We start from the raw sequence: 24,039 nt of genomic DNA on the forward strand, positions 1-24,039 counted from the left end.
AGACTGAACAGGAAAAAAAAAAAAAAGATGAAGTGACTCAGATTTCATTTGGGGGATTTTTTTAACAATCATAGTGGTGGTAGTTTCCCAGGTCATGAAGGGCTTAAGAGCATTTTCTCCATCTTCTCAACCTTGTTCTCATTTCCCACTTTGCAAACAGGTTTCTTTTAGCAATTTTATCTAAATAAACACCATTGTGCTTTATGCAGTCTTCTGAATGATAGTATAATAAATATTATTTTTATTGAGCATTAATATCTACTGCTAAATAATAAATCACCCCAAAGTACAGTAGCTTAAAATAACACTGCTCACTGTTTCCCACAGTCCTGAGTGTTGGGTGGGCAGTTGTTCTGCTGGTCCCTCCTGGAGTCTGCCTTGTGGCTGTACTCAGCTGGAGGCAAAGTGAACTGGGGGATGAGGGTCACTGCAGCTGTGGGCCAGTGTGCCCCGGTTCTCCCCCAATGGTTAACCTGGGTTTCCTCATGGTGGGGTATTCTCGAGCGTTTCAAAAGACCCTTTTAAGAGAGAAGAAACCCAAGCTGCCAGTCCTCTTTCTTTTTATATGTATATTTTTAGTTGTACATGGACACAATACCTTTATTTTATTTAGTTATTTTTACGTGGTGCTGAGGATCAAACCCAGTGCCTCACACATGCTAGGCCAGTGCTCTACCATTGAGCAACAACCATAGCCGGCTGCCAGTCCTCTGAAGGTCAGGCTTCGAAGTCTCAGACTGTGATTCCTCTGTGAAGTGGGACTGGGAGTGTCTTTTCTAAACGGTTCTTCAGGTGTTAAACTATCGTCAGAAACCTAAATACCTAGGGTAGGGAAAGAGGGCCAATGCTTTTCAGAATTAGTATTAAGGAATCAAATACACCATTCACTAGAATTTCTAATAATGATTTGTATTGCCAGGTTTCTGTTCTTTAGATTAAAAGGCTCAGGGATTATTCCAGTTGAACTGGGCTGACTGGGCTGTGCAAAATAACCACTCAAGAGATACAAATACCTTTTTCTTTGGTATTAGCTGTGAAGGCTCCTCTGACCTTAAGGGTCTGCAGGAAGAGAGAGAGAGTGCACACGGTGCTAACCCCTTTTATTGAGGAGAAGCTATTCAAATGAGGCAAGGGGTCAGGTTTCAGGGGGCTGAGTCTATCTTCATGATGTCAGCAGGTTGACTGACATCTGGGTAGGCCACACCCAAGGGCACAGTAAGAGAAGGGGACACACACAAGGCACTTCCATGGAAGATTCTATCCTAAACAGTGCAAGGGGTTATATTACAAAGGAACAGGTGAACATAGCTTCACCCATGGGGCTGTAGCAAGACACACCCATGCACAAGACACCGACCCTGGAACCCAAGAAGGGTGAGGAAAGCTCTGCCACATTTCTGTGACTGAGCACTTCAGCACTGAGCCGGGGAGTGTGACTCAGTCACATGTGAGGTTGGTCTCCCACATTGTATCTATTGGGAAAAGGTTTATAAAAAAGACAAATAAGAATTGGGGGTGTTTTAGAAATTTCGTTCTAGTTTTCTATTGCTATGTAGTAAACTGCTTTAAACTTTCATAGCATAAAATAAAAGTTCACTATTTCTCATAGATCTATGGGCCCAACGGTAGCAAGAACTCCTAACAAATTTATTATTTTTGTATTTTTAGAAAAGATACAGCCATGTTCTCCCTAAATTCCTGACAATTAATATTCAAAGGTACTATTTCTTATGATCTCTTTTCCTGCTGTCTCACTTTAGTTATTTTGGCAGATTTCACCACCTGTTATATCTTTGAGGAGGGAAAACTTTTGAGAATGAAAAGAGATCATGAGTCCCTGTATCCCAGTGAGTGATCCCAGATGCAGACAGACCTTCAGAGAAAGGATTGACCTCCTGACTTCTACTTCTGAAACCAGCCCCCATTCCTGTTTCCTGGAGAAAAGTTCCTACCCCCCTGAACTCCAACTTGTTTCTCCAGAAAACTGGGAAAGGAAGCTGGCCCTAGATGTTCTCCATACTTGAAATTCAATGCATTAAAAAAAATCATTTGGCCCTAAAAAAGGGTGAAATATTTCCTAATCTCATTTTTGCAAATTTTTTGAAGGTTAGGAAAATACATATGGACAGTTATATACTCTAACATAGAAATCCACACAGAACCTAAATTGGTCTTGGATTTATAAAGCATCTGAAAACTTTACAACTGGTAGGACTGTTTTTTGGTAGAAAATGTCAGTATAATATTTATTACAAACTAAGATGATTTATAATGGTTCCTAATTCTAAAAGTTTGATTTTGTGTTAAGGTTGAACTTACATCTGTAGACCATTTAAAGATTCTTTTAAAATACTAAATTATACTGTTTTACAGAGCAGGAAGGTAAGAATTTGAGTATCACCTTTTTGTGTTGCAAGTCATTTTGTGGGAAGAGAAACAAGGAGCTGGAGACATTCTTTTAGGGACGTTAAGCTCTGGTGTGTGTAAAAGGGGATTGGACCAAATAATGAGGTGCTTAGAAATTACAGTAACTGGGTAGGTAAAGGAACTTGGATGCTGGTTTGGAGAATGTAAGGGACCATCCTAATTACCATCAAAACTTAAATAATGACATCTGCTAAGAAAGACATTTTGAATCACTCTACCTGATAGAGCTAGGTAGACTTTACTAAGTTTTATCTACAGTCTTCAATTCAATGGAAGGTATTCCCTAGCAATTATAGCCCTTGTTCAGAACTGCTGACCCTGAAATAGTAAAGTTTCTATTGCTAGAAATATCAAACAGAAGCCAGATGGCTCCTTGGCAGATATAAAGGCCAGGAACAGAAAGGGCACCAAAGAGGAAGTATAAATAATTCATAAGCTAATGGAAAAATACCCAGCAGCATGGGCAAACCAGCAAGTGTAAATTCAGACATCAGTAAGATTCCTTTTTTTTTTTTTTTGCTTATTAAAATTGGTCACAGTAAGAAAAATAATTCTAATGAAGATTTGGTGAGCAATCAGTCTCCAGTATTGTTGGTAAGAATACAAATTTGCTCAGACTTCCTAAAAAGCGGTTTAAACAATGTACATCAAAAGCTTTAAAACTACTTAAGCCATACAATGTGGATATTTTAACACATTAAAGAACTATGAAAAGTATCAGCTATATTTATCTTGTTGTAGTTAAACGAAAAACAAGGAGTATTTTTATGTTTTAGAAACATGCGAAAGTATAAATGAAATACTGATGTCTAGAATGAGGTTCAAGATTATCTATTGGGGATTGACTGGGCCTGCATGTGGTGTGGATGGAAAGTGATTGTTTATATGGGGATCATGGTGGAAGCTGGGGAATGGGTAGGAACTGCTTATCCCCTCCATTTTTTACATGAATAAAGGTTTCCATTCCTCCCCAAGTGGATGTGGCCTTCATTCTATGGCTAAGACCAATGATCTCCATGCTGCAAAATGGAGCTGATAGAAAATACAGAAAAACTCCGAGATGCCAGTCTCTCATATCAGGCAGCAAGTGCATGGGGCACCCATGATCAGGAGGGCACGCGGCAGAACTTTGAGTGACACAGTGTGATCTGGCTTTTACTCCTTCACTCACAAATGTGCACTCCAGGGATGCTGTCTCCAGCTTCTGGCCTGAGGCAATGATGTAGGTGAAGGATGGACCTTGCTGTGCCATCCTTATTAGTTTCCAGAGCCCAAGAGTCCGCTTCCTGGCTGGCTCATTTTCAGAATCTCCACAGTGGAAATAAGAGGCAGTAGGGAAAGTGTCTTTCTTTTCTAAACTCTACTGCAGTTTCTGGTAGTCAACATAATCATGCTGGCTCATTTTTTACAATCCTTCCCAGAATGCCCCCTCCCACACACATTTTGGGTTTGTGTGATTGTGTATCAAAATTAATTTACACATTCTGGGTAAAAATTCTACCTAGATGATTGTAGGAGACACAGGTGCCTTTTTATCCTCCCCCAGCCCTTACCCCATGCCACATACCATAATGTGACATACACAGAGGCAACACTGTGAGCCTCCGCCTCTGAGAACCTCTGAACCCTTACTTCTTTATTTTTAGCAAAAAATGGTATCTAAGCCTAAATTTGAAGCCACTTCTTTGGGTTATCCATCTCCTGGGTTTCTCCCTTGTATACATGAGATTTGCATGCTAGTAGAGTTCTGGTTTCCTCTTAATCTGTACTTTGTTACAGGGGTCCCAACAGAGTACCTAGAAGGGTAGAAGGCAAAAAAATTTTCTGTCCTCCTACAAGTTCAAATGGCAGCTTTTTAATTCTGTTATATTGTGACCAGGCCAGAAATTAAAAAGTTTTTCTTCTTAAAAAACAAAGATATATACTTTCCACTGACTTGAATTTTTAAATTAAACCCCTTAAACTTTGGCTAAAGACCCTAGACATGCTCACTATAAAGACCTCAAGGCACTCCAAAAGACCTCCCTGAACAGGAAGCCTGTAATTTGCTTTGAAGAATTGTGGGGAGGATTGCAGATAGGGACAGTTACCCCAGGAAAGAAACATACATCAACAAATGATCTTCTCAATATGGAAAAACTTTCTGCTCAACAGAATGATGTCATTTGCATCCACTCATTCATTTATCTACCCATTCAAACAAGAGTTTATGGAGTCAAGCACTCTTCCAAGCGCTGAGTTATAGCCATTAAACTAAACTAACAAATCATTACTCTCCTCCTACTACAACAAAACTTTTGCCCTTTTTAAGCAAGTAAATGTTTGTAGCAGATTAAAAGATGTTTCCTTTTGAAAATGCACCATTGCTATTTCTGTACCTACAGAGATAAATAAGAACATAGGAAGTAAAAGTTCTGGAAGGATATGCCAGAAACCTGGTGATGTTCCCTGCTCCATGTGGGCTGGTGCTGGTTTCAACAGTTCATATAAGTACTCAGTGTTTTCTGAGTGCTGCCTGTGTTTCTGTGTAACCATGACTTTGTAACAAAGTTACCTGAAAAACAAAAATACAAGCTCTCAAGAGCTCTGTCCCAAGTGCGCTGGCCTGGAGTTGAGGGGTGAGGAATAAAGGCAAGCTCCAGTATTTGCAAGGGGGTGAGGGTTGGCTTGTTTGTTTTGGTTACTGTTGTTTTGACTATCTTTAGCTTTATATTTATTGAACAACTGAAGGCATGGAGGGTTCCTAGATTAGCTATGGGATTACTGATCTTCTGAACAAATTCCAGTACGGTGGTGAGGGTGGGGGGTGTTCCATCTCCATGGGGGGTTCCATCTGCCACCCTGGGACCCATGTAAAGAGTTAATATGGACAAAGGGAGAGCAGATAAGGGGCTGAGCTGATCTGCCTGGAGAAATTTCAGGAATGTCTCCATCAAATGCAAAGAGAAGCATATGCCAAGAGAAGTGTGGATGTGGAGAGGATGTGTTTGAAGTGTTGTCTTTTCTTAGAAGGTGTCTATCTCACTCAGCAGTGTGCTTGGAGGAAATGAATGGAGCACCTCCATGATGCCTGGCCAACTGTGTGTTCCTGTGGACATGCTGGGGCAGCTGCCCTGCTCCCATGGAGCTCCCGTTCCAGAAAGGAAGGCAATCCTGGGCACAGCACAAATAAGTGATTAAGAAGGTGTTCCACTTGGAACCAAGCAACACCCTCCAAGGTGTTTGGACAGAAATATCACCAAGGAACCCCTTAGAGCAGTCAGAGACACGCCCATCAATATGAGATGACAGTTAATTAAAGGAGGAGATAAATTTGGCATTTGCCCAGGAACCACCAGAAACTGAGTACTGTATAGAATTGACTTTGGTTTCTTCAAAAAGATACAGATCTTGCCTCTTGTTTCCACTTCCTAGATCCTGAAAGTGAGCTAACCAGAAAGTGGCTATTGGTCTGGAGGTTGGAAAAGTTGACTTGGGGGAGAATAAATATTATTGTAACCTCTGTCTGGCACCATTATGATTCATTGAAGGAACTCAAATCAACTACTAATCAAACCCTGACTACTATTTTCTGTGTTTCAAGCAATTGCGATGGACCAGGAGACATCTTCCCCAGGAGCCATGCTTCTCCATGTCCATCCATTAGCAATCACCAAAAGAATCCCAGCTCCGTTCTTCTCTTTCAGGTGAAAGGGACCATTTTGCTTTATGTTTACCTTTTCCATGCCCTTCTCATTCATAAGTTCCCTTGATATCTTTGAATATTTGGAATTTCTTCAAGCAATTGTTGAGGGTATTTGATCACAATAATATCCAGTTTTGATGTTGTTAGATAGGAAGTTAGCCGCTCTTTCCAAGTTCCTTATCAGAAAAATTGTCACTGGGTTCGATCAGGAAATAATAATCACATTCTCCTTGTGTTATTCCATCACAATTTCACAAAAGGATCAAGTTAAGTAGAACAGAACTTTAGAGGGACGGTGGAGGTAGGGACTTTAGAAAGATGAGTGAAACGGACTCACATTGAACAAAGCCATGGGATGGCCTTGCATTAGCCAAGAATGGTAGTAGCATTTATGGGTCCTTGCCATGTGTCAGGCTAGGAAACAAATACTTGGCTTGCATCCTTTCATTTAAGTCTCACAAAAATCCTGCAAGACTGGGCATTCCCATTTTACGGAGGAAGAAACCAACTCAGAGGAAACATGGCCCATGGATACATCTATGGCTATTAAGAGGGGAACAAGGACTCCAAAGTCTACAGCCACTCCTAATACTATGACACACTGATTTTCCTTTCATTTGAATTCATTAAAAGAATTAGACCTTTCATTGAAAAGCCCTACAGCTCATCTGATGCCTGCTTTACAAACAGTGTTCCATGAAGAAAGCCCATTGTTATTGGCATTGGTAAAATTCGAGCAACAATAATAGTGGGAAAATCTTTAGTTCCAGTAAGGAATCAAGAAAAGAATACCTGGAGTAAATGTTGAAGCATGGCAATGGTTTTAATGATGATGATGAAGATGTCTCCTGATATTTAAAACATATAATCCAGAAAGAACATTCACAAATATTTGCAAATTTTACCATCCATTATTTTGCAATGTCTGTATCATGATATTTAGAGGTCTGACTACACCTAGAAATTTTTTTTTTCTTAAAAAATGTGATCAAGATGGCAGACAAGTATTAATGTCTTTGATATTAAAATTATTTTAAAATTATTTTAAAATAATAAAAGCATGACTCTCATAATAGATGAAAAGATGTGGACATTTCAAAAGAGATATATTTAAGTAATGATAATGGCTAATCTTGAAGATAATCAAAGAAATGCAAATTAAAATCTACAATTCTACCTCCTATTTTCCCTGTCAAATTGGCAATGATGAAAAAGATTGATAGTCCCACAGTAGAGTATGGCAAAGTAGGACCGATATATTTCTGATGAAAAAGAGATGGATCTAATTTTCCTAGAGAGTAATCTGAAAATGTTTCGTTAGCCCTAAACATAGAGAACCTACATAAGAAATCACTAGGTAATAAGATATTTTAAAATAATATTTAATGACATGATAAAGTGCCATAAAATTAAGTGAAAAAAATCACATTATGAAATGGTGTTTTGTAATGAAAATGCTTTCCCCTACTTCTTGGCTATAAATTCCCACTTTCCCTTTCTGTATTTAGAGTTGAGCCCAATCTCTCTCCTCCACTGCAAGACCCCAGTGCATGTAGTGTCTATCACAAAGATCCTGAATAAAATTGACTTCACTATACTATGATGAGTATCACTGAACAGTTTTCTCTCTCACATTTCATTTCCTCATTTCTCAATTCCTAATCTGTAGAGACAGGGCTTCTCTCCCTACCTTCCAGGACAAGGTCAACCATTATCCCCTATTGTCCCAAGCAATGAAAATTTATTTTCCTGGAACTCTCTGCTGAATTTAAATGTACTCTGTCTGGCAATTGGACTTGTTCCATTTATACAATGCTCATCCCTTCGTTCTCTTTGGATCTCTCTGACCCTAGAGACTTTCTCATTTTCTGCCCTTTTGTTCAAACAGAAACACATCTCCACCTTTGTCCAGTGCTTTTCTCTCTGGGCTTTCCTTGCACAATCTCAAACAAATTTCCACTTTCAAATCATCATTTCCAGACTGGATCTGTAATTTGACTCAGTGTTCCTTCCCAAAGCTGTATCCATTTAGCAGTTAAAAAAGCATAGTTGGAAAGAATGAAGAATTTGGAGTAAGATGTGACTAGGTTGAAACCCAAATCTGCCCTTTACTCATTGTGTCATTAATAGAAAATGACTTGATGTATTCAACAGCTCAGCTTTCTCACTTGCAAAATGGGTGTAATAATACGAGTTCTTTCAGATGAAAGATGTACAGATTTTAAAAGCTTAGTGTATTTAAAGCCCTGGTAAAGAGTAAATGCTCAATAGAATTAATCAACATAATTTTTATTTTCCAGAGATACTTCAATCTGAACACATCCAAAACTGAAGTCAGTTAATTATGTTCCTTCCACTCAAGTCACCTGAGCCAGAGACCTGGAAGTCATTGCCCTCACAGTAGGAAAGACACGTGGATTCCTGGGCTTCACTTCAGACTTACTAAGTGAGAATCTCTAGGAAAGGCGTCTGGGAATTCTGTAGGTTTAGCAAGACCAAGATGATTCTTGGCAGAGAAAGTTGGAAAACCTGTTATTCCCCTCCCTTTCCTTTTCCTGTGGTCACCTTCACATACGTTTTCATCTACCCATTGTTCTTTGAGTCTACACCACCTTCTCCGTCCCTCCAACTGCACTCCTAATTTAGGCGCTGGTCTAGACTGAGTCTAAGGTTAATCCTAACACTACTGGATGCGGGGTGGGGGGTCCCTGCGATTTTATTCTTTCTATTCTCTCTCCACTGTCCACTGATTTTCAAGGGACCAGTTGTCCCTCCATTTGGAGTGGCCTGCTCAGTGTTATCTGCCTGCTTGGATGGCTGCAGATACCACCACCTTCCGGGGGCCTTCAAGACAGGTCTGCAGCTTTGTGACCTACCCTTGTCCCCACTGGCTACTGGATCCATGTTTCCTCTTCCTCATTGGAAATATGATTTATGATACTCATAAATAAAAAAAAGAAAAAAAAACATGAAATAGGATCACTAGTGAGGAAAGGAAAATGTTGAGCTTATGCATATATACATCTTAAATAAGGTCCCATTCCCTTCAGCTATCCATCAATATGCTATCTATGAGTGGGAGGATTTCATGACTTTTATATATTGTGACTTAAGCTGTTCTATAGTTTAAAATAATAAATGAGGTAGAGGGGCCAATTGAAATGTCATCTGGATCTTTCCCTTTCATTTGTCCTCTCCTCTGACCCTCATCCCCATTTCCAGCTCAGTCAAGTTTTGTCATTATAGCCTCAAGAATTCTGGACAGGGCCCGAGGTAGTCAGTGGTAGAGCACTTGCCTGTTATATTCAGGACCCTGGGATCAATTCCCAGCATGTGCACGCACGTGCGTGTGCACACACACACACTCTTCACAAATTTGACAAAAACACCCACATTTTATAACTGACAAAACTGAAAGGGACAATATTTTTCAGGGTATTAGTCTTCATGGGCTGCTGTAACAGAATCACAGATTAAGTGGTGTCAGCAGTAGAAACTTATTTTCTTATAGTTCTGGGGGCTGGAAGTCCAAGATCAAGGTGCCAGGGGAAGACTGGTTTCTCCTGAGGCCCCTCTTCCTGGCTCACAGGTACCATCCTCTGGGTGTGCTCAATGGCCTTCCCTCTGTGTGCATGTGGAAAGGGAGCCATCTCTCTTCTTGAGGACACTAGTCCTATTGGGGTCAGGCTCTCCCCAATGACCTCTTAACCTTAATTTCCTCTAAACAACCCTACCTGCAAATAAGTCACGTGGGAGTCAGGGCTTCAAGACACAAATTTGAGAGCATAATTGAGCTGATGGCACTCATTGCTTCTCAAACCTCACTGTGTATGGGGCTCACCTGGTGAGCTTATTTAACCCACAGGACTGGATTTGGGGGCAGGGGAAATGTAGACATATACACACTTCCTCATGCATTCGGAAAGATAGCAACAAATATGCTAATGGCAGTCACCATTAAGGAGTGGCCAGAAAATGACTGTTTATCATACACCCTGTTGGATTTTTAAATACGTACCATGTGAACATATCACCTTGAAAACATTAAATCATATAGTTTTCTCCTGAAATTTTAATAGAAATGCTAATTCCAACCAATTTCTCAATTAACTTATCCATGTTCTTATTTACTTATTTATTTTCACTTTTTCCCAAGAGTCGAGTTAGTGTGCAATTTGGGTAGACAGCAGATTGCAAAACGGCTGTGCCCATGTAAAAGGTGGGCAGCACCATGTAAAGCGAGGTGCTCGAAGAGTTCAAAGTCAGGAATTTGAAAGATAGACATGCTGCAAGCTTCCTGTAAGTACTTGGGTGTTGAGACTTGTTAGCTTGTGATTCACCCGTCATGTGGATGGATCCCCTGGGACACGGTAAGGGGACAAACTATGTGAGAGTTGTATCTCCTTCCTGATGGGGAAGCACTGCTCCCTAACTCAGCAGCTCCTTGAAAGAAGGGATTCACTGCAGACTCAAGTCCTGGAGGAAGAATCTGGTTTTGGTCTCTTGTTTTTTTTTTTTAACAGTTTATTGAAGCAGAATTGACATGATAAATTGCATGTATTTAAAAGGTATGTAAAATTGGATGCATTTTGACACATGTATCTGCCTTGAAACCTCACTGCACTCAAGAAAATGGACGTCTGCATGACCTCCCTGAAGCCTGTGCTCCTTGTGAATCCCCCCTCTACACCCCACACCCTCCCCAGTCCTCACACTTTCTGACTAGCAGTCCATCAATGTTGGCAAGCACAGTTGTTTATCCAGTCACCTGCTGGGGCAGGCTTGGTTGTTTCTGATGACCTACGGATGGTATTTCATCTCCTCACAACCGTCAGAGTCACTATTTCTTCTCGTTTAAAGTCTTCTTAATGAAACCAAGACTCCAAAAGGCCAAGCAGCTTGTCCAAGGTACAAAGACAGCATCTGGAGCATAGAAGCTTCCATTATTAGAGTATTTGAGCTAAAAGAGACTTTGGGCCTCTGTCTCCCTCTCTTCTTCTCTCCCTCTCTCCCCCTCTTTCCTACTTTCAATGGCTTGGTGGTGAGATTTGCATTGTGAGCCACCAGGACTAGCCATCTCTCTTTATTCAGGGTAGAGTCAGCAGGTCCTACTCTGTCTGCTAAATGATTTGCCCTTTTATTAACATTACTTCCTAATATGCTTCTGCCATAGGGAAATATTCTGGGAGGCTCTGTGGAACAAGGCAGGCCTGTGTTCCTGCAGACCCCTGGAGACAATCCTATAGGCTCCTGGGAGTTGAGTATTACATTTTTAGAAGCTAAATGCAGTTATTATACAAATTGAAAATATAAAATCTCAATTAAATATATATTTAAAATGAAGTTAAAAATACTAAAAGCTCCTTGATTCATAATCATGCTGCTCCATTTTACTGTCACCTGGGCTTCTGAGGTTTTTACCCCTGTCATCCCTGCTGCATGTTTGTTCCCAGTTCTACGTTCAGTGGAGTAACGTGGGTAGCCTGAAATCAGCCTCGATGAGAGTGTTTACATCACAAAACTTAAAATGCTATATAAATCAATGTTCAGTTTAACACTATTTTGCACCTTGTTCCCCCACTGGATATATCATATCTCCCTCTCTCTCGATGAGAGTGTTTACACCACAAAACTTAAAATGCTATAAATCAATGTTCAGTTTATCATTTTTTATTGTCTAAACTTAAGAACACGATGGAGAAAATGTCAATAATGTAGCTTCAATTTTAAAATGTGTCACATCTGCAGCTGCTGTGTTCTGCCGCTAGAATAAAACTGGAAGAAAATACTCTTTCAGCTTCTGAAAAACATTACACAATTCAGCAGAGTTGCTCCCATCTTTGATGAATGAGTTGGGTTTTGATGTTTATCTTTATTGTTTTACTTTCACCTTACTTGTTCACATAAACAAAAATATCAACCAATATTCATAGTGAAACTACTTCGAGGGCCAGGGTTAAACATTTACTGATACTAGGATAACGAGCCTTTGAAATTATAAAAACTCCAGACAACTGTAAGGATTGTTAATGTCTACAAGACTAGTTTCTGTCTACGCTTCATGGGAGGTCAAAAACCCAGGAAAACCAGACAGTGAAATTAGAGTTTCTGATATAAAATATCTTCTATATTTTAAATTTGATGCAATTAAAATAGACAATTCAATAAAATGGTTCAAAAGGTATACTGTGAAAATCTCCCTCCTACCAGCATGCCTCGACCCTGGGAGAACTTCTCCTCTGAGATAGTCTGTACATAAACAAGCATGTGGCCTATTTTCCCCCAGCCATATCATTTTGAATATAAATTGGGCTCTAAAATACTTTAACACTGTTTTGCACCTTGTTCCCAACTGGATATATCATATCTCCCTCTCTCTCTGTCAGAGTCATGGCTGCACAATAGAACTGTGGATGGATGTTGCATCATTTACTTACCTACTATTTAACTATAATGCAGACTCTTTGTAATGGGTTTAAATAAGATTTAATTTTACCCCATGGCTTTTGGTTATCACATATCAGCTCTAATACTGTTGTGGTTCATTGTCTCTCCCTAATGAAGTGTAGAAAGTAAATTAATTCATGTGAAGATTACACACACTTACTGAATACCTACTAAGTGACTTGCATTGTGAGGACTGTAATATTTTAAATCAAGGATTAGTCTTAGTACTCTTAATATCTGGCTCAAAACTAAGGAAATAAGAGCTTAAGTATGTCCTTGATAGTAGCCTAGGAACTGCCACAAAACCTCACCTAAATTGGCTTTTGACTTGGGAATAATTATTTAATCTTTATTAACTTTTGTATGTTCATCTCTAAAATGAGGACCACTCTCCTACCTCAACCATCTCTGGGCTGATTTAAGATCAGAGCGGATGGTATTTACACACATTAAAGAGCTTCACATATCTACATGCACATCACCTGTCCTGCCTTAGCTAGTCTACATTGGGTCCAATCATGTCAAACTCACCTGTGCTGGGACCCTCCACATCTAGGTGTCTGCATGGGCTTTGTGCCTCGGCTTGGGATGCATGACCACCATAGCCCTCTCTCCCAGCCACCAATCCCCACCCTCCTTCAGCTCCCACTTCCCTGACCTCCCAAGTCTGGATCAGTTGTCCTTCCACATTGTCCTCATTGGAGCAGGACCACTGCCTATTCATGGAAGAGGAAACGGTTGATGTCTCATTCACAATTGGATTCTAAGCTCTTAACAAATATCTAGGGAATGAGTGAATGAATAGATTACCACCAAGGAAATAAGAAGGGAAAAAAACAAATTGTATATACCAAGGTCAGGAAGACCTTTGCCTCCACTATGAGATAGGAATTGCTACCCCCTTTTTATAAGCAGGAGTCAAGTGATGTTGGTACCCAGTGCTGGAAGATCCAAATACCTATCTCCAGAGCACCACTCCATTTTTCTTAGGAGCATGCTGCCCCCCAGTGCAATGGCAAACATTGATTGTCAGTTACTATGACCAGCCATAGGGCTCTATCATTTATTCAGACCTCTCTACTAGCTCTAGATAGATGGTGTCACCATTGGGCTGGGGATGTGGCTCATTGGTTAAACACCCTTGGGTTCAATCCCCAGTACAAAGACAAAAGGGTGGGGCAGAGAAGCTCAAGTTCAAGAATTATAAGAACATAAAATGTAGAGGTCCGGTGTTATGCAGAACCTGGAAAAGGAGTGTCTCAGAAGTTAGATTTTAAAGTAAACTGGAATGTTTTTGAAGTGACATGATGAGGGTGTGCTTGATTTTTCTTTTCTTCTTCTTTTTTTTTTTAATGAATTGTGTTTGATTCATCTAACTTTCTGGAATATTTAACTTTAACTAAAATGTCTGATTTTTTCCTTATTAGCAATCCCAACCCATCTGTCGCAGATTTTCCACTTCTGAGAGTCAGAAACCATGAGAAATGGAAAGTGCTAAGACACCTCTGAACTCTGCTATTTCAGGGTGGAGCTGGACACACCATTCCACACAGTGAAAGGAGAATTTTCCGAGTTTTTGTAGTTGAGAAAACACTGGAATCACATGTGATTTGTGGAGCAAGACCTTTGGGATCAAATGGCTTAGGAGGGAAACTGCGAATTTTTCCAACTTTCCTTAATTGTTTTCAAACTCAGCTTAAAAACTGCCCCTGAGGATCCACAAGTTTCCACACTTAATGTTTTCCCTCCTCTCTAGCCCTGGAGGCTGGCTCTTTGAAAACACCTTTTTGCCAGCATTTTCAAAGCAGAACTTTCTTTGGACCTCGCCTTTCATTGGCGTTCTCGCGCCGGTCCTTCTGCCACACCGGACCAGCGCAGGAAGGGCACACCTGGCCAGCACCTGCTCTTTAGTTGGCAAGGCACTCGGGGCATGTGACTGACACATACCAAAGACTGAGAATCAGAGTTTCTCAGGCTCTTCTCATGGCAGAGCCATGTGCACCAAGGGCAGCCTTTTTCCAGGATTGTGTGCATTTTTAAAAAATTTACTTCTTAAAACGTAGAAGACCTCAGGGCCAGCAGGGACCAAGCATTCATGCCCTGAGACATAAATTAAACAAAGGGGTTCCCAGGTGGCTTCGCCACACCATTTCAGCCCCAACCAGCAAGTGTCTGAGACACAGGCCTAACTAGGGGGACCACAAAAATTATCGTACAGGCCAGGCACTTCTAAGAATAAAAGATATTGCTTCTCCCTCTTTTTCCCTCCCACCTCTCCTTCCTATTTAGTGGTAGTCTTCTTCTCATGCTCTTCCTCCCTATCCCATTTTGAGTCACCCCCCTTATATCAGAGAAGAATTCGGCATTTGTTTTTTAGGGAGAAGGGGAGTTACATGGAAGATGGAAGGAGACCCTCATCGTTATACAGAATACATGTATGATGTTGTGATGAGAAAAAGAAAAAAAAAGTGTGTAACATTAGATTGGATAGAGAGAAATGATGGGAGGGGATGGGAGGAGTAGGGGGGATAGGAAGGGCAGCAGAATAGAATAGACATTATGATTGCTGTATGTATATAGGTGACTCTATGACCAGTGTGATTCTGCAATCTGTACAATTAGAAAAATGAGAAATTATACCCCAATGATTCAAATGTATGAATTGCCAAGATCATTGTAATGTCATGTGTAACTAATAAAAAAAAAGATATTGCTAAAAATAATTAGAACCACAGTATATAGTTTTAAAAAAATGTTTGTTGAATCATTAATTCATTATATTGTAATTGAACTTACAAGATAGTTTTATTCAAAAGCTATTTTAAAAAGTAAAATTGTATCAGGCATGGTGGTGGGTGGTACACAACCATAATCCCAGTGACTTGGGAGGCTGAGGCAGGAGAATTCCAAGTTTGAGGTTAATCTCAGCTACTTAGTCTCAAAAGCAAAAATAAAAAAGGCTGAGGGTGTAACTCAATGGTAAAGCACCTCTTGGTTCAATCCCCAGTACCAAATAAATAAATAAGTAAGTTTGTTTCTAAAAGTAAAAGTAGCATATTCTTATACAGTAAGACAAAATTTTTAAAAATTAAACAAAAATATTGATTCTTGAACATAAAAAGACAAAGAAGGATGGGGCTGGGGCTGTGACTCAGAAGTAGAGCACTCACCTAGCATGTGCGAGGCACTGGGTTCAATCGTCAGTACCACATACAAATAAATAAATAAATAAAATAAAGGTACTGTTTCCAACTACAACTAAAAAAATTAAATAAATAAATAAATAAAGACAAAGAAAGATAATATTTTTGGTACATAGTAATATACTTTAATAAGTTTCTTAGATAAACTCTGTCTCCAATAACATCATGGGTACTTTTTCTGAAAATTATCTTTTCAGTAGGGTCTTTTTATTTTTAATTTTTAAATAAAAGTAACTGAAACCACCTTCAAATTTGTATTGTAATGAATTTGAAATTATTAGCACTTTTTTATCTTTACAATTTAAATAGAAAAATAAAAAATTTTAAGGTCTAGATAATCCCTGATAAGCTCACAGAAAATTCTAAGAAAAAAAGAGTTTTTTAAAAAATTAATGTTTTAAAATTTATATGTGACAGCAGAAATGCATTATATTTTTTGTTACACATATAGAGCACAATTTTTCATAACTCTGGTTGTATACAAAGTATATTCACACCAATTGTAAGAGTTTTAACTCTAATTTTATTTATTTATTTTGGTGGGTATTTAAATGTGTAAATGTTTTAATTCAAATATTTCCATAGGTAGTTTCTTTTGACTATCAATTTCATATCTTTGTTTGACACATTTTTTTAAAGGAAAGAAACATCAAAAATTCCCCATAACAGGCTGGGGCTGTAGCTCAGTTGGTAGAGTGCTTGCCTTGCATGCACAAGGTCCTGGGTGTGATCCCCAGCACCACAAAACAACAACAACAACAAAAAAAACACTCCATAATATGATTCTTTAGAACTTTAAACAAATATAGATGCTGCAAAATATAGGTGTTTTCAATTTCCTTTTTATTGTTGTATAGGAATTATTATACAATTAAAAATAAGGAATGTATCAAATATTTCTTCATATAAGTCTAAATAGCCCAAAGAGCAATCACAGACTTTAAATTTAAATCTTATAATCCATTTGAATTCTCACTTCTGATTTTTTTTCAGTTCTTCACTTGCTTTTATTTGGTGTGATTTCAATATCTTCTTGGTTACAAGCTTTTGTCTTCAATAATCGAAATTTGTTAAAGTTTAAGTACTAAAGTGTTGGGATACTCCATTCATTGAATAATTTGATTAAGGATTTACATCTGATTTTGAAGAAAACACACCACAATTTCAAGAACACGTTTGCAAAAAGCATTCAGTGCCATTGTAGTACATTTGGGCTGAGTTACAAATTTGTTCTTCAAAGACTTGAATGCTTCTTAAACTAGTTAATGATAGTCAGTGAAGAATGAATTCACATTCTGCCATATCTAAGTATTTTCTCACTTCAGTATCAGTGTCACCATGAAGACTGTGTAGTTCAGTAATCTTATCTCATATATGTACATTTCTTTTGGTGTACATTTTCTTGTTGGTGGTGTTGTGTGTTTTTGTTGTTGTTTGTTTTTGTTTCTTTTCTTTTTTTTGGGGGGGGGGTATTGAGGATTGAACCCAAAGGTGCTTATCACTGAGCCTCATCCCCACACTTTTGACTTTTTATTTTGAGATGGGTTGTTGCTAAGTTGCTTAGGGTCCCTCTGAGTTGCTGAGGCTGACCTCAAACTTGCTATTCTCTTGCTTCAGTCTGCCAGGGAGTGGTTAACAAGCTTGTGACCACACTAGGCCTATCTGCATGTATGTAAAAAAACTTGTGGACTTGGACAACACAGCTTCTATTTCAATTGGTAGAACACAATTGTGCATTGTTTGTATGGCAGTGGGTTCCAAGTAAATTTCTGATCCAAGGGTTTACTTTAGTAAGAGGATTGTGTTTTCCACAATGCTGCACACCACAAAAATTGGTAATCATATAATAACTGCAAAAGCATATAATTTATTCCTCAATGTTGAACCTGTAACTGAATTCCCAAGGACATTCATAATAATTTCAGATGTTTCACTTACAACAAAATAAAACCCTAAAAGTTTTACTTTGGACAAAAATCTTTAACTATTATTATAATAAATTGAATTTTTATTTCAATTGCTATATGACACTGATTTGAACTTGGCATTAGCATTAAGACAGCACAATGAGTTCATCAACAGGACTGCTTGTCTACACTCTGTACACATTTTATGTACACCTAACTTGTACTTTCCAGTCCTTCCCACTTACTCGGTGACTTTGTGAATCTACAGACAGTGGCACAAACTGATATCCCAAGGGTCTTACAGCTTCAGTGTCATGCGACGTGAGACAGGAAGGAGCTGTCTGTCCGTGCCAGCCCATGACTGTTGAGGGCCACAGCCGAGTCGGAGTGGCTCGTGATTTGTGCCCAGCCAGACTGCGGCACATGACTAAGCAACCTCATTTTAACAATGGTGGCTCTGAGCCGTGCTCCTGAAGAGGAAGCATTAGCGACATCACTCTGAATAAGCTGAGAAGAGAGAAATGGGTTATTGCTGATCTCTCTCCGGCTTTACTGTATGCTAAAGTGAAGACAGCACTGCCACAAGCCACCCATTAGCCCCCGAGGTCAGAAGAGAAACTGGGAGTACAAAGTGGCTTTCTACCCTTTTCAGTTTGTTTTAATGCAATTGCTAATAAACACACTCCATTTAAAAAGGAAATATCTGGGACAAACACTGTACACCAAAAGGATGCTGGGAATGGAGGTGTAACCTGGGGCTCTTCAGAGCACACCAGCATATACAGCACCCTGGCCCCATCCACTTTTCCTGCATTTTCCTTGGATTTAGCTAACTGATGTTGTAAGTTTCCCAAATATCTTTAAAAGGATACTCTTCTGTCTTTATTATTAAAATAAAACAATTCGAGTTTTATTGACTTTGAGTTTATTTAACTTCTAATGTAGGATTTTTAGGAAAGCATTATTACAGAAGTTATGCTTGGCCTTACATTAATTAAAAAAAAAAAAAAGGAAAAGAAAAATCCAGGCTTCTTTTCGGCTTGCAGGCCTTGTTCAAGGGGCCTCCAACTAGATCAGGACATCTCCCTTGCTTTCTCTCAATTGCAGCCCATGTTTATTTCCTTTATAGCACTTAATGCTATTTGTTGCAATTATTTGATTTATTTGTTGGCTCATTTATCTGATTGCAGGTTCCTCCCAAGAGAATGTAAGACCCATGAAAGAAGTGCTTTATCTGCCCTTTCTACCTTCATATCCCCAGAACTGAAGAAAGTATCTGTCACTAAGCACCCAATAAATATCTAGTGAATGAATGACAAGCATCAATTAATATTATTTAAGGTGCAAGATACACATTGAAGAACTTATGAACAGGTGGGCCAAGTTTGATATCTATGGATTGTAATATCATACTTTCTAAAAATAAGTATTATTCTGATAATGATTTCCATTATACTTTTAGCAAGCTAGCACCTCTCTGCTACTACAGAGGCACTACCCAGATCCTCCAAGTCTAAACATTGGAACAGGGGCCCCTGTCCTGAGTGGCTCTGTGGATAGAGTACCTTTCAAGGCCTGGAGGGTGGAGGCACAAAGGGACTTGGGGGCATTTTAAAAGTTCCCTTCAGCTCTATACCTTTGTAAACCGACCTCAAATGGAACTGTAGCTTTTGAACAGATGGTGGAAATGGCATTGTTAAATATAAGAGTTTGTTGTTTTCATAAGCTATCAAACCGCTGATAACTTTATCTACATTATTTGATGAACAGGCTCCATTTTCTCTCAGCATTTCTGTTCTGTAAACGTCCTGGTTTCTGGATAAATTTTCTCAAGCCTTGTAATACCTTCTGTAAAATAAAATGAAAATCTCCTTGTATCTTAACATTTAAAAAGATAATACCAAATCTCAAGGAAAGGATTTCAAAAAGTTTTACTAGCTAGAAATGATCAATGTTTGAGGAGATTAGTAAATAGGCTTAACCTGATTAAACGTTATGTAACACACAAATGTATAGCAACATCACGTGGCATTCCATTAATATGTCCAGTTTTCATGTTTTAATGTATCAGTTAAAATTAAATTAAAATATAGTTGGGTGCAGTGGTGCATACCTATAACCCAGTGGCTCAGGAGGCTGAGGCAGGAGGATCATGAGTTCAAAGCCAGCCTCAGCAATTGAGCCAGGGTCCTAAGCAACTCTGTGAGACCCTGTCTCTAAATTAAATATCAAAGAGGGTTGGGGATGTGGTTCAGTGGCTAAATGTCCCTGAGTTCAATCCCCAGTATATAAAAAAATATATATAAATAAAAAATTAAAATACAATCCCTTATCAGGGAGGGGGAGAGATGGGAATAATACTGGGAATTAAATGGAAAAAAAAACTATGTTATATACATTTATGAGCATGTCAAAATGAACCCCACTATTGTATATAACTCAAATGTACTAAGAAGTATATAAAAAGATAATTCCTTTAATTTAGTCTTATGCAGAATCTTTTAGTTCCAATCAGTGCTATAATCTTGAGCAAAATAATTTGAAGAATCCTTTGAATGCATGATATTTTTTTCAGCTACCCATTGGTAACAAAGGCTTCTTTATAAAGTACTCCAGGTATGATTTTGGCTAAGGGAAGATGTTCGGTTGGAGAAAGTGGGAAGAGCAGCGATAATGTCACATGGATAAGGTGCAGCTGTTAGGAAGGAGGCCTTACCTCAAGTCACTCACAGATCAGTTTCATTACCACGGTCCTCACGTTTTCAACTCTTAACACGAATCCTGTGTGCCTCAGTAGCTCATGCTGAAGGATTCATTGAGTAAGTTATATACATATTCCATGCTCTGGCATACGATGCAGTATTAAATATCATACTGCAGATGAATATTTAATGACATGAAAAATCGTGACATATTAAGGTGAAAAAAACAGAAGTGAAAGTATACGTACAACATAATTCCATTTCAAATTTTAAATGAAGTATATTCATGCAAAGTAAAAAAGACAGGCAAGTTATACCTTGCATTATGATCTGGGATATATTTGACTACTATTATTAGGCTGCCAGGTAATGCCAAGATAGCAAAATGAATGATTTCCTCTGAGCAGGGGATAGAATAATCTTTCTCTTTCTCTGCCTTCCGGCTTTTCTCCCTTCTTTCTTTTCTTTCTCTTTATACCTTTGCTTTCTAAATCAAACCTAAACACTGATTTCCTTTCATGATTAAAGAACATTTTATTTTATTATTGGGGTAAGATTCACTTAACATAAAATAAACCATTTTAACGAGAACAATGATGTTCTTTTTAATGAATTCCCAGTGTTGTACACCACATCTGTATCTAGGTCTAAAACATGTTTATCATCCCATATCCATTCATCACCAGTCTCTGTTTTCTCCTTCCCCAGCCCCTGGCAACTATTAATCTGCTTTCTATCTCTATGGATTTACCTAATCTGGTTATTTTCTATAAACAGAAATTGACAACATGTGGCCTTTGTGCCTAAATTTTCCAAGTTCATACACAAGATGTGTTAGCACTCCATTCCTACATAACACTGCCTTGCATATACCACAATCCATCCACTAATGGGCATTTGAGGTCTTTCCCATGTAAAACTTTTAAAAGTCATTTTGCAGCACTGAGTTTGTTAGATAATGAACCTCAAGATCAATGAAGAAAGGAGAGTAAGGTAGAAAAAAGACCAAAATTGGCAAATTTTTAAAACTTTATATTTCTTTATATTTCAAAATATACACAAACATGGAAATAGTAGGGCAGTATAAAAAAGCCCTCCTATTCATGTTTTCCTCTTCTCCAATTTCTTATCCAGAGGCTGTTGCCATATATTTAAATGTATACTTTGCCTGAACAAATATACATGCATATTTGTGGGGTGTGTGTGTGTGTGTGTGTGTGTATGCACGTGTGTGTGTATGCACGTGTGTGTAACTTTTTTCTTTCTTTACAGAATTATTGAGACCTATTAAGCTGCAGTAGCCACAGGGGCAGGTGGCTGGCTAATGCTGCTGTCTTAATGCCCCCTGCTCAGAGTGCCCTCTCCTTGGAACCCCTCCCCCTTCCACATAAGCTACTTGCACTCAAATCCTTGTTTAAGGTCCCTTCTGAGAACCTACACAAGATACAAACTTTACCTTATTTTCATAATGCTCTGAAAGGTGGGTGTTACAGACAATTTATAGGTGAGGAAACTGAGACTCAATCAAGTAACTGAGTCCAGGCAGAGAACAGCTAAGATTTACTCAGGTAAACGCGTGCTATACTTTGCTTTTTCTTCTTTCCTTCTTTCTTTCATCTCTCTTCCTTTTTTTCCAGATTCCTTGCTCAGGGGAGTAACCAGGTTCTAACCTGGCAGTGCAATCTCTGGGGCAGACTGCTGGTGAACAAACCCTCATAGGGGTGGTAAGGAACAAGCCCAGGAGGGGAAGGTGCTGTCCTTCTCAGGAGTACTGGATTCCTGCTTGCTCACTCCTTCCTGTTTTGTCTTTTCATAATAACCTTCACAACTGTGATACCAAGGCAATTCCTCCCCTTTATTTTATTTTTTGCAGTGCTGAGGATCAAACACAGGGCCTTGGGCATGCTAGGCAAGCACTCTACCACCCAGCCACATCCCCAGTCCTTCATAGTAATTCCTTAAAGACATCAAATTTTATGAGAATGAATTTTGTTTTTAAAGTGTGCAAATTTTGGAAACGCCACTCAAGGTGTTATTACCAGACCCCCCTCCTTCTATATGCATGTCTTATCTGTCTCCAAATAACATGCTCGCAACCCTTCCTGCTAAATCAAGTGGCTTGTCATTTTGCAGTTCTGAATGGAGTGAGGTATGACCACCCTGAAAAGCACACGCCTGCTGATGGATGGGGATCCAAGAACACAGCACAGAGAAGCTAGCTTGGCTCCAGTGCCCTGTTCCTTCCTTCCCTCCTCCCTACACACCCAAGGAACACCTGCTCTGGAAGTCTTCCCTGGCAGTGAGTGAGCAGGTGAGTTTATGCGGCAGGCTGTGGTGGTACTTCTACCAGGGCCTCCTGCACCTTTTCTGCCCATCTCTGCCTCACACCCCCAGGAGGCTTAGTTGAGCAACTCCTTAGACATTGGGCAATAGATACCATAAATAAAATTTAATTATTTCTTTTCACAATAGTAATTTTCATGACTTTTATAATCTGATCTTTTTTTCTAAGAGCCCTCAGAACATTAGATGCATGCAAATATGAAGATGCTGACTCCCTCCAGAGCTCTTTCCCATGAAGAACACAGGAGGCAATATCCTCAGGACAAGAGCCCAAGACACTGGGATATGAATCAACTTCCTCTTGAGTGAGTTCAAGAGTTTGGAACAATAAACTCATATCATTAAAATTAAATAGATTTAAATAGCTCAAGCATATATAGTTTTTCCAATTGGGCCTTTGTCATCCAATATTCCTCCATATCTAAAAAGTATTACACATATATGTTAATAATTACATACAGAAACATGCAATGTGCATACACACACAAATCCTCTTGACTTGTAATGGGATTATGTCCTAATAATCCCACAATAAGTTGAAAATAGTATAAAATGAAAACACATTTAATACCTATAGCCTACTGAACATCTTAGTTTATCAACATACCACACAGTGGAGTATTGGTCCTTTACCCTCACAATACAGTGGCTAACTTGGAATTGTGACTCAATACCACCACCAGCATCAGGAGAGAGTAGCCTACCACAATTGCTAGCTGGAAAAAAGATCAAAGGTATAGTTTGCAGTATAGTTTCTACTGAATGTATATTGCTTTCCTATCATTGTAAAGGCAAAAATTGCAAGTTGAAGCATTGTTAAGTCTCAAGTCAGGGACCATCTGTGTGTGTGTGTGTGTGTGTGTGTGTAGTTGTCTCTTAGTACACACAGGTATTGGTTTCTCAGATACAAAAAATTCATAGATGCTCAAGTCCCTTATATACAATGATGCAGTATTTGCATACAATGCACACACATCTTCTAAGTATATTTTAAATCATCTCTAGATACTTATACCACACAATACAATGTAAACAATATGTAAATAGTTATTATGTTGTATTGTTTAGGGAATAATGACAAGGAAAAAAGTGTACACCTTTAGTACAGGACTGTTGTTAAAAAATGTTTTCAATTTGCAGTTGGTTGAATCCATAGATGCAGAACCTGTACCTGCAGAGGGCCAGCTGTGTGTAGGGCTGTGTGTGTGTGTGTGTGTGTGTGTGTGTACATACCACTAAGATCCAGCATGACATATATTCTTCTTGGTTCATGTGTATATGCTATATATATATATTTTATATATATATATAATTGTATATATATA

The 24,039-nt window shown here is 38.9% G+C and overlaps 1 long non-coding RNA gene across 2 annotated transcripts; it reads left to right on the forward strand.

The window, feature by feature from the left end:
• Positions 1 to 1,400: 1,400 nt before the first annotated feature.
• LOC125613594 lies at positions 1,401 to 23,890 on the forward strand. 2 transcript variants are annotated; one of them, XR_007344157.1, is made up of 5 exons: positions 1,401 to 1,452; positions 18,860 to 19,043; positions 22,009 to 22,072; positions 22,505 to 22,682; positions 22,884 to 23,890. It is a non-coding gene; the product is annotated as an uncharacterized LOC125613594 (long non-coding RNA). The 2 variants fall into 2 exon arrangements; XR_007344156.1 differs by lacking the exon at positions 22,009 to 22,072.
• Positions 23,891 to 24,039: the final 149 nt, after the last annotated feature.

The sequence above is a fragment of the Marmota marmota genome, unplaced genomic scaffold (assembly GCF_001458135.2).
Source record: "Marmota marmota marmota unplaced genomic scaffold, marMar, whole genome shotgun sequence".
Taxonomy (NCBI): Eukaryota; Metazoa; Chordata; class Mammalia; order Rodentia; family Sciuridae; genus Marmota; species Marmota marmota.